Here is an 11,543-nt window from a genome sequence, read left to right as displayed (position 1 = left end):
TGTGGTGCTTGCGACTGTTATTAAAAAGTTCAGAAAACTTGAGATGAACAAATTAAACACCATTATCACCTATGACTCTTCAAAGGAGCTTAGCATCCAATGCTGGTTGTAAACAGGATGATGTGGTGACCAATATCATTGAGATTTAGATCTCAGTGCATGCACCAGCTACACAAAGATCTTAGCAAATCTCATTACAGGTCGACCCAAACAGGATAATGCAGGGTATTACAAACAAAAGTTGAAGCTGTATGAAATTGTCCAGATTCAGCATGATAACCACAAAAGTCTCTTTTATTTCAAATGGTTGAGTATTGTAATACAATTTTGGCCACTGATTAGACATTCCAGAATTGTTGTTCAGTTCTTAAATGTTGAATCAAGATCTTGGGCCATAAAGCTCGCTAATGGTCATGTTGATGTGACCTCTAAATGGATGTCCTCTGATGCCCTGTGAGTGAGTTTAGTTTTACGCCGCACTCAGCAATATTCCAGCTATATGGTGGCAGTCTGTAAATAATCGAGTCTGGACCAGACAATCCAGTGATCAACAGCATGATCTGTGCAATTGGGAACCAAGTCAGCAAGCCTGACCCCCCAATCCTGTTAGTCGCCTCAAGCATGGGTTACTGAAGATCAATATTCTAACCCGGACCTTCAGGGGTTATTTGCCCTGTGATTTGTCCTGATGGCAGTGATCATTCAGTCCATGGTTCATCCATTCAGATCACTTTGTTGTATCTGTAATGTTGACTTTCAGAGTTTCACAAATTATACAGTAATCTCCAAGATATGAAAAACAGTTTATTCCTATTCTGCAGTAAATACGTTATTTCAACATGAAAAAAGTTGCATTGTTATGTCACACACTCAGCTCAACAAGGAAACACATCACACTCTGAAGCTGGACATGTTCAAGGTTCTGTACAGGTGATAAGTAGCTTCACACAGGGAGAGCTGGCTACAAATGAAAACCATTCAGCACTTTATAATATATATGACAATCAATTGTTCATGTCGTACAGTGTAAGACATTAGATTTAAAAATGACATGGGGGTTGATGGTTTATGATGTGAAGGACAAGTTTAGTTTTAGAAAAAAATATTCCTGTTCAAGGATTGACATTTTTTTCTACAAACACAAAACATCCCTAGACACATATTCGTTATGAATATGACACTTTGTGCATATTCACAACATAATACCTTGGACAAAAGTGTTTTATTACTGCTACTAATTATGCATAAAATACACAATGCCTTTCAGAAAGTGGACAAATGTAACATGTTATATTTGGGATAACACTGGCAGCAAATCGGATCTAATGTAACTTATCCAACTCCCTCACAAGAGTTACAGAACCCATTCAGCTACCGTGGCTTTCATATGCTTTGGAGCTTCACGCGAGTGATCGAACCCACTTACCTACCGTGGCTTTCATATGCTTTGGAGCTTCTTCTGAGAATAGGATGCTTAGGCCAGACCAATTTAATTTCTTGTTTTACGGATTTTTGTCCTGAGAAAACCTAAAGGCAGGAGGGAAAAAAAATAAATAAAAATCACTAGTCAAAATAATTTTCCTTTCAAATACTAAAAGTATTTTATTTTTTGGGCAATTTATGAAGTTATATGGGGCAAAAAACAATCAAAACATATTTTTTTGTAAGTTTACATTTTTGGACAATAAAAACATGAGGATTTATTTTTTGAGTGGGGAAAATTAATTAATTTTTTTTTTCTTATTCTTGAAAAAATACGACTGGCGGATCCCTAAAACAAGAAATAAAATTGGTCTGGCCTTATGGACATTCTCTACAGTATTGCCCATGAGGCAGGTTTTCACACAAGATTAAGACCAACATGGTTTTACTCTCCACGTCTCTGGGACAGCACATCACCCTTCCATTGATGTCTATTTTGAATGCCCTAGCACTAACTACCCTTTCATATAACATATGTTACACCCTCACAGTGTAGTACAGTTGTGGAGAAGGTTGTAGGATGGGCATTGACAAGTTATTGGGTGAATGTTGTTTAACATTTAATGGTTGCAGGTACATGTTCCTTATCTGATGATTAAATAAGACATATCATATTGTAATAACCCGATCTTAAATAACTACCAAACTTTATTTTAATAAACTCCCTATAGTGACTTTAATAACCACTCAGTGCTCACTTTAATAACCTTTTAACACTTTGCTTAATAACCTTTCAATACTCACTTTATAACCTTTCAATACTTGCTTTATAACCTTTCAATACTTGCTTTATAACCTTCCAATACTGGCTTAATAACAACCCACTCATTCATATAACATCCCTATACTCACTTAATAACCCTCCAATACTACTGGTACATTAATAACCACCCATACTCACCTTAACACCAGATACTTTCATTAATCACCATACCTGACTTAAATAACACTCCAATACTCACTTTAATAATCTTCCAAAACTCACCTTAATAACCACCCACACTCGCTTTAGAAACCATCCAATACTCACATATATCATCTCTTTAGAACATAACTCAAGAATTACAGAAATATGGCACATATGAACAGCGACAAATACTCAGAGCATATGAAATTGGTGACGCTGCATACGAATCTTGTATATGGAAAACACTTCATGTGACAAATACACCACACAATGTCAACGTTTTCTTTCTCATAGGTTCATATGTGAATCTTCAGTATAATAGGCATCTATTTCACAAATACTGGCTGCAGTTGATGAAACTTCTTTTGAATCGTACAAGACAAATGTACCATATGACAATGAGAAAATGCCACCCAGGAGACCCGATGTTTACTAGCTAATAGTTTATACATTACTCTAGAGCTGAGACCTATACATTACAGTGTAACATGGATTCCACAGGACTGATTAGTTTAATGTTGTTTTGAAAAGTTTCAAGTCAGTGTGGCATGTTTACCACTTTGCCAAACCCATCTAGAAGAGTATGGTGCTGAAACACCTAGAAACATTAGAGGATCTAAACCCATGCCACAGGTTTCAAGTACACCTAAAGGACATAACTCTGGACAGGGAATTTGGTGTATTTGATGACTAGGCCTTGCCAGACCCTCCACAGATATCTTCCTTTAAAAAATTCAAAAAGCTATCTTTAGCTGGAAACATGCTTTGGCAGGTAACACCAACCATATAACCAATACAGGGGCCTGCTAAAAAAAAAGCATTCTTAACGTTACAAGTTATTGTAACTATACTGGACAAAAATAGTTAGGGATATATGTAATTTTTTAAATTATGAATAATGATCTATTTATTCATTGACAAACTGATAAAATATCAATCATAAAAATACCAATATCCCTAACTTATTTGTCCAGTATATATAGTTTAGCACAGGATAACGAATGACGTTGTGCTACAAACATTTTTTCTGGACTGGGCCCCAGGATACTTACCACCCCCATAATATCAATGGTTTTCAGATCGTCCTTGAGATATAATATTGGTTGTCATTTCCCCAGTATATAAAGAGAGTAACAGTATTTGCAAGGCATAAAATGTCATGGCTTCATTGTACTAAGTACAATATATTTATATACTTCACAAAGTAAGATAGGGATACCAAGATATTTCCTTTTTTCTACGCACATATCTACAATGTAATCAGCCAAATCCAATTGGAAGCCGTGAATGCAAAATTTAAATAATTTTGGGTCTACAGTAAATCAGATGTCAATGTACTAAAACAATTTGGATTCATTTCTTCATTTCAATTGGAACATTCAACCTTAGCAAAAGAACAACGTCACAGAGAACAAATGGAACCACGATAGTACATCCTTTTGGAGTGAGTGAGTTTAGTTTTACGCCGCTTTTAGCAATATTCCAGCACTATCACAATGGGGGACACCAGAAATGGGCTCCACACATGGCACCCATGTGGGGAATTGAATCTGGGTCTTCGACGTAATGTCATAATCATTAACCATTAGGCCTCCTTTTGGATGTAGATGACATGGTGATCAGTAAAGACAGGATGGATATATCATAACAACATAACAACAGGACTTCAGGTTTTTACATTCAGGACTCGAATACAATAGCTTTCGGGACACAGAAATCAGAGAAGCCTGACTGAATGCTTTGTTGATTTGTACCAAGAATTTTTAACCCTAAAAGTTATATTAAAGTTCCCCTGACAGGATCTCCCACGAAGAAGTCCTCAGATAATCAGAATTAGTGAGCGAATTGGGTTTAATGACAATTTGACCAGTAGCCCAGTTACTGGTATATCATGACTTGTCAACTGAATGTTGGAAGAAAACATGCAGTGGTGCAGGTCTCGGACGTTTACAACTCAGGAGCACTGTCGTGCGGTGCTGACAGACCTAGAAACATGAATTGGGCAAACCAGGATTTGAACATATATATCATTGTTCCAAGGGGCACAACTCTGCACAGAGACATGAAGAGCCTTAGAAGAATAGGCTAACAATGCTCCTCAGATGTCCAGAGGAATCAGATATTTGTCCCAAGGGGCACAACTCTGCACAGAGACATACAGAGCCTTAGAAGAATAAGCTAACAATGCTCCTCAGATGTCCAGAGGAATCATATATTTGGAGTAAACTATATAGTGTATCATGGCATTGTAAGAATAATCCCAGCAAGGGTTGAGTAGCATACACTCTAATATTGAATCCCTGTCAGGATCGTCATCCCTCATTTAATGCACTGAAACACAAAAATATTCCAGTGATTGTGCTTATCATGTTATTTGTATATCCGGAGTTGATTAATGCTACTGCTTCGATCCTTGCAACTACAGCTTTGACAGGAAATATGGCTGAGTAGAGATATTTTATAACAAATAGGTTACCATGGTAAAACAAGAATTTGCATTGTTGAAAAAATTAAACATCTGCCAACAGTTACATGTAGACGAGTTTGACTCTGATTAATATGTTTTTAACTGTTAATATAACTGTACATATCTATACCGTCCTGATTATAAGATTGTATCAACACACATATCCATACAGAAGCACTGCTTCCAGATGTTCACAACTTTGATGCCTATGGAGTATACACACATGATGTATGATGTTCCACAGAATGTTCATACAGGTAAATGATGGAGTGAGAGTTGGGTTGGGTTGTTGTTTAACACCACACTCAGAAATATTCCAGCCATACAGCTGTCTGTAAATAATCAAGTCTGGACCAGACAATCCAGTGATCAACAGCATGGGCATTGATCTAGCAATGGGGCTACAATGACATGTGTCAACCAAGTCAGTGAGCCTGACCACCCGATGCCGTTACGACAAGTATGGGTGGCTGAAGACCAATTCTAACCCTGATCTTCAAGGGTTTCATGTACGTTCCCTCACTGCGGAGGTAACTGATGGAGTGAGTTGGCTAGGTGTCCAGTTATATCCTGGCATATCAGCAAACAGTGGAGACAGTAAAGAATGGCAGATCTAGACTGGACACAGGTTTCTCGTCAGATGACCACGGATATGGTATGTATGTAGCTTAGGGACCGTTCATAATTTATGGCTAGGGGTGTGTGTGTGTTGGGTTTGGGGGTGATGATGATGATCTTTAAGTGTGTGTGTGTGGGGGTGTGTTACCCTATTTTCATCTGGTGAGGTAAGGGGGTCAGCAATTTTGTACATAAAAATATTTAAATATATGCTTAAAAATTTATACAAACCTGTAGAGGTTATGAATTCTTTGAAGAAAGTCCTCCTTGGGGTACATATAAGCATTAAAATGTCCATTTTAAAAAGCCTACAACAGTTGTAACTATATTTTAATAAAAAATATTTACAAAACAAAACACGTTTTGTCTTGTGAGACCACCCCTTTAGGGCCCCCGAGGGGCCCCCTACCGGCAAGAGCAGGTAACTCTAGCCGACAACCTCGTACCTCACTTTTCATGCTGAACATATCAGACAGAATGAGGGGAGGCGGTCGGCCGTACCCCAAGGAGGACTTTCTTCAAAGAATTCATAACCTCTACAGGTTTGTATAATTCTTTTTCAGAAGAAGTCCTCCTTTGGGTACATATAAGCATAAAACAGACTCCCAAAGACAAAAAACCTGGGAGTGGCATTCTGTCTGACACACTGATCCAATCGAAGTAACTAACTACAGCCGTATGGAAATAGAAAATCACACTTACCTAGTCACGTGGCCGCCAATGTCAATCAAGGCGGGGGGCGTCACTAAGGCGAGGACCCGGGAAGTCAAGCCTATATGCCCATTGGTCTATCGGTAACACACCCACAAGATAAACTCCACCTCCCAGCCTGATAGGTGGAAGTGAGTAAATACCGGGGACTCGCCAAATCGAACTACTGCCCATAGCACACCGCTAGCCAAGCGGGGAAAAATGGAAAATATAAGAAAAGGCACCGATACCAAATAGAACGGAAATAAAAACCGCCACTATATACCTTCACCAATGCAATGGGGGAGGAATAGAGTCCCGACACCAAGTGTAAAACCGAGTATATCATCGACAAGGCTCACTCGGCTTGAGGGGTGTTACTCTGTCCACTGTGGAGAACTTTCTGGCCAAACCGAGCACACTCACGCGAGTGTTTGTCTAACTGATAATGGCGGATGAACGTACTCGGTCGGCTCCAAATAGCCGCGGAGCAGATCTCCTCAATGGGCAGAGCAGCAGCATACGTTTTGGACGTGGCAACAGCGCGAACCGAATGATCCTTTAACCCCTCTGGGGGAGACAGGCCTTTGTGTATGTAACCCATACAAATCGCAGACACAATCCATCTAGATAATGTTTGTGTAGTAGTCTGGTGGCCTACTTTACCGCCTCCGTAACAACAGAATAACTGTTTCTCCCTACGGAGAGATACTGTTCTTTTGATATACGCTTTAAGAGTCTTGCGTATGTCTAACACGTGCACTCTACGTTTCACGCTACCAGACGAAGCAGGGAGCGTAAAGGCTGGAAGATCGATAAGGGCTGTTACGTGAAACGCTCTATCGATTTTAGGGCGGTAGGAGTCAGGTAATCGAATGCTTACCCTATCCTTGTGAAAAATGGTAAGCTCCGGGTCCGATGACATAGCATGAATGTCACCGACCCGTCTACCTGATGTAATTGGCACCAAAAATGCCGTTTTCCAACTCAATAGTTGAAGCGACAAACCCGACATATCGTAGAAGAAAGGACTAGACAGCCAATCTAAAACGATGGACAGATCCCATTGGGGACTTGTCCGTCTGATGACCGATGCACTCTGTCCACACCTGCTAAGAAATGCTGGACCAGAGGGTGTTGTCCTAAAAGGGCACCCTCGGCAGGAATGTGGAAGGCTGAAATAGCCATGGAGTAGCCTCGGATAGTAGACGCGGCTAGGCGGCTTCTAACCGAGACTGTAAGAACTCCAACACTTCGACTACAGTCGAAGAAAAGGGATCAAGTATCCCTCTGTTTCCACACCAGCGCGCATAACAGGCCCATCTATCCTCATACTGTAAGTTAGTCAAATCCCTCCGCGAAGCCAGAATTGTGTCTGCAACTGGTGCAGGAATTCCGCCCTCTCGGAGGCGATTCCTGACAGTGGCCAAGCCACCCACTGGATCCTGGGATCTGGGTGTGGCTGGCCGTCCTTGGATAGAAGGTCCGGTCGCATCGGTAATAGTACAGGAGGCTGTACGAGCGACCTGAGTTTTACCGGAAACCAGCGTTGAGACGACCACAGAGGTGCAAGAAGCACAAGTAGTCACGCTGGTTGGGTCGCTAGCTGCGATAGGACTCTGGGGATCAGAGGTATCGGTGGGAAAGCCCACAGAACCCTGTCTGTCCAATCGAGCTGGAAGGCATCGGAGGCGATCGCTCCCGGATCCGGGATCCGTGAGCAAAACACCGGAGTCTGGTTCATCACTCCAGAGGCAAACAGATCCACCTGGAACGACCTGAACAACTGGGAGATAATCCCGAATATCATCCAGTCGAGTAACCACTCGTGAGGGGCCAGGATACGACGTGAGAGAGCATCTGCACGAACGCTGTCCTCCCAATTCTAGATACACAGGCAAGACCAATGTTGAACTGGTCACAACACACAGAAACACACGCACACACCACACAGTGACGAACACACACACACACACACCACATATACACACACACACACACACACCATTTCTACACAACCACACACAACACACACAAACACACACTGCTCACACACACATTGATGTAAGGTCACACACACACAGGTCTCCCAGGACACAAACACACACCCAAAGAGGGAGGCGTCCGTCTGAATTGTGAGCGTAGGCACCGGGGTCTCCAGTGGGATACCCCTGGCTAGATTCCCGGTGCCGGTCCACCACCTCAGGTGAGGAATAAGCCACTCTGGAGTTAGGAGAATTGTCTCGTAACTCTCCGAGTGTGACCACAGCTGTGCTAACGCTTGCTGAACTGGTCGCATCCTCAGACGCGCACGCCAAACTATGTCCACTGTCGCCGCCATGTTGCCTAGCAACTGAAGCCATGTGCGAGCAGAGGCCCTGGGGGACTGAAGGAATTGTAAACAATCCTTTGGACTTTGGAAATGCGGTCTTGAGACAGAGAGACTAAACCCTGCTGTGTTTTGAATCTCGCCCCCAAGAAAACCAGATCCTGTGTTGGAACCAGTTCAGATTTCTTGAGGTTGATGATCCAACCCAACCTGGTGAGAATGTCCATCACTGACTGTGTGGAATCCCGACTCAAGTGAGTGGCAAGTGCTCTGAGAAGCCAGTCGTCCAGGTACGGGTAACAAAAGTTGCCCTGTGCCCTGGCGACTTGAGCTGGCACTAACATTAGTTTTGTGAACACCCTTGGCGCCGTGGAGATGCCGAAGGGGAGCACACGGAACTGTTAGCAGCTCCCGTCGAAGAAAAACCGGAGGTATTTCCTGAACTCGGGGTGCATTGGTGCATTGGTACATGGAGGTACGCGTCCTTGAGGTCGATTGACGTGAGCCAATCCCCTGCCTCCACAGATGAGATCACTGAACGCAGTGTCTCCATCTTGAAGGACGGTACCTCTAGTAAGTTGTTCAGGCCCTTTAAATTGAGAATGGGCCTGAACCCTCCGTCCTTTTTGGTAACCAGGAAATAAGTGGAATAAACCCCTTGATTTTCCTGGCCCGTCGGAACCACCTCGATGGCTGCCTTGTCCAGCAACGACTGGACCTCGGCACAGAGAATATCCGCCTTCTCCTGAGAGTTCGGCACTGGAGTGCAACGAATCCCGGAGAAAGGAGGAGGGCCTCGCTTCCACTGCGGCATATGGCCATCCCTGAGTGTGGACAGGACCCAGGGATTTGATGTGACTTTCTCCCATTCCCGAAGGAACAGAGGTAGTCGGCCGCCGACAGGGACGTCGGGTAATAGGCAGTGAATCCCGGCAGTCGGCAGTGTAACAACTGCTTGTGCCGGGACCACCAAGGGCTCCGGAGGAAAGCTTACTGGGAAGCCGGGGCCGACTTCCCCTTCCTCTGAAAATGCTGCTGAGAGGAAGCAGCCTTGCCCTTTCCTCTACCCCTGCCCTTGCCTCTACGTGCCTGTAGTGGAGCAGTCCACTTAGGCGCTTCCTTTCCTGACGAGGAAGGGTAAGCAGAGGCAAGGACGGGAGGCCGGGCGCGAGAAGTGAGGGGTTGTTCGAGTAAGGGTTTAGAATCCTTAAACTGACTAACCACCTCCATGGCCTCCCTGACTACTGTCAATGCCCCCGGGAAAAGGGTTGAACCCATCCTGAATGGCAGAGAAAGTAGCGCCTGTTGAGTAGCCGGCAAATACCTGGCCACTGACAGCCACAACCGACGGAGGCCCATAACTGCAGACATCATCTGGCTAGCGCACGACCGAATGGCGTCGCGTGCCAGATGAGAATGCACCTCCGTCAGCTGCCTCGCTAACGTGACGATGACACGGCGTCGTCCCCGCCCTCCTGGTCCACCAGCTTCCTCTGCAGCGCTGAGAGGTAAGCCGAGTGAACAGAAACCTTAAGATGTTGAACTGCATTACGATATTGCTCTACAAATGAACGATACACAGATTTCAACACTTGGTTGTTGGAGGTGAATGGAGGTAAGCGCCGACCTTGACGAGCCGACGCTTGGCTATGGCCCGATGACCCCATCCACCACACAGAGGGCAACTGAGGCATAAATGCACTCATCCACTACCGGGGGGTAATATAGAGCATCCTCTCCCATCAAATAGCGCCGGTTCAGCTCCGGGAGATCGAAGCGTGACCTGCCACCTGATAGGAGAGGATTAATTACCTCACTAATGAGTGAAGGCAATATACGTAAATGGGACTCTGCGACCCGACACGGAGCAAACGCCTCCCCGGGGAGACGAAACTCCATGGGGTCGGGGCCGTCTGACAGAACGACCACCTGCGGCAATATAGAAGCAATGCGTTCACGCACTTGCCGTAGGGACGGACCAAGCGAGAAGTTACCCTCCCCCGATGCCTCCTGCCCCCCCGTCCTCATCCATGGCCTCCTCCTCCCGCTCCCGTGTCAAGAGTCACCTCCGAAATCACAGAAGCTGGTTCCACGGACAAGGATAAGGGAGCAAGAAGAGCCGAGGTGCCTGGTCCGACTGACCCTATGCTCGATGTCGAGCCTAGTCGCCGAGAACCCAGGGAAGTGCCTGTCGAAGCAGGATTCCCCGGAGTACTGGAAGGCACCGAGGCGATCGGCAACACCGACGCTCGAGTAACCCAAGCTTGGGTGCTGGTTGTCAATGGTACGAGACCCGAAGTACCAGCGCTAGTGAGCTGTGCTGAACCGGAGCCTAAGCTTGGGCCAGACACAAGCACACCAGCAGACAGGCCAATACCAGAGCCGAGGCTCAAAGCAAGCACCCCTCCGGAGGTAGAACCCGTCCCTGGGCCTAAGCCCGAGGTAGGGGTACCTCCGACAGACGACCCCGGATCGCCACTAACCCCTGAACGGATACCGATCTCCTGCCGGAGACCGGACATCTCGTCCGAGATAAGTGAACGAACCGAAGTCATCTGTTGCTGTAAAATAGAAGATAAATCTGTTAGCCGTAAGGGTGCAGAATCAGATTGTGCTGAAGTGGAGGGAATAGGGGAAGAAGGTTTTTCCGCCGTCTTGGCCCGTTTACCCCCACCCCCGCTAACAGAAGACGAACTCTTCTTGCCTTTACCAGATTTAGAGGGTGGGTCCTGAGCCCATAAGTCCCCCCCCCCCCAATTTTTGTAGAACAAAAAATCGGCAGACCGACGTTTGGTAGTCTTGGGTGACAATACTAGGCATTTCTCACATATCTGATCATCGTGCTGATCACCGCCAAACAGCGGACACAAACGTCATGAGTATCCTGGGGTGGCAACATAGCACCTCATGCAACGCAAGGGTGAAACTGTAACAAACAGAACCATTTTAATGGAAACTGATGTACAGTTTAACTACACACATATATGAAAACACAAGTAATAGCAAAAAAGAATACGCACAGGCGATAAACCATTTGCCAAAAGCTGACG

The sequence above is a fragment of the Haliotis rubra genome, unplaced genomic scaffold, assembly GCF_003918875.1.
Source record: "Haliotis rubra isolate DU_JTF1 unplaced genomic scaffold, ASM391887v1 Scf15, whole genome shotgun sequence".
NCBI classification, from domain to species: domain Eukaryota; kingdom Metazoa; phylum Mollusca; class Gastropoda; order Lepetellida; family Haliotidae; genus Haliotis; species Haliotis rubra.
The sequence above is the reverse complement of the archived record's forward strand: the minus strand, read 5'-3'. Positions refer to the sequence as shown.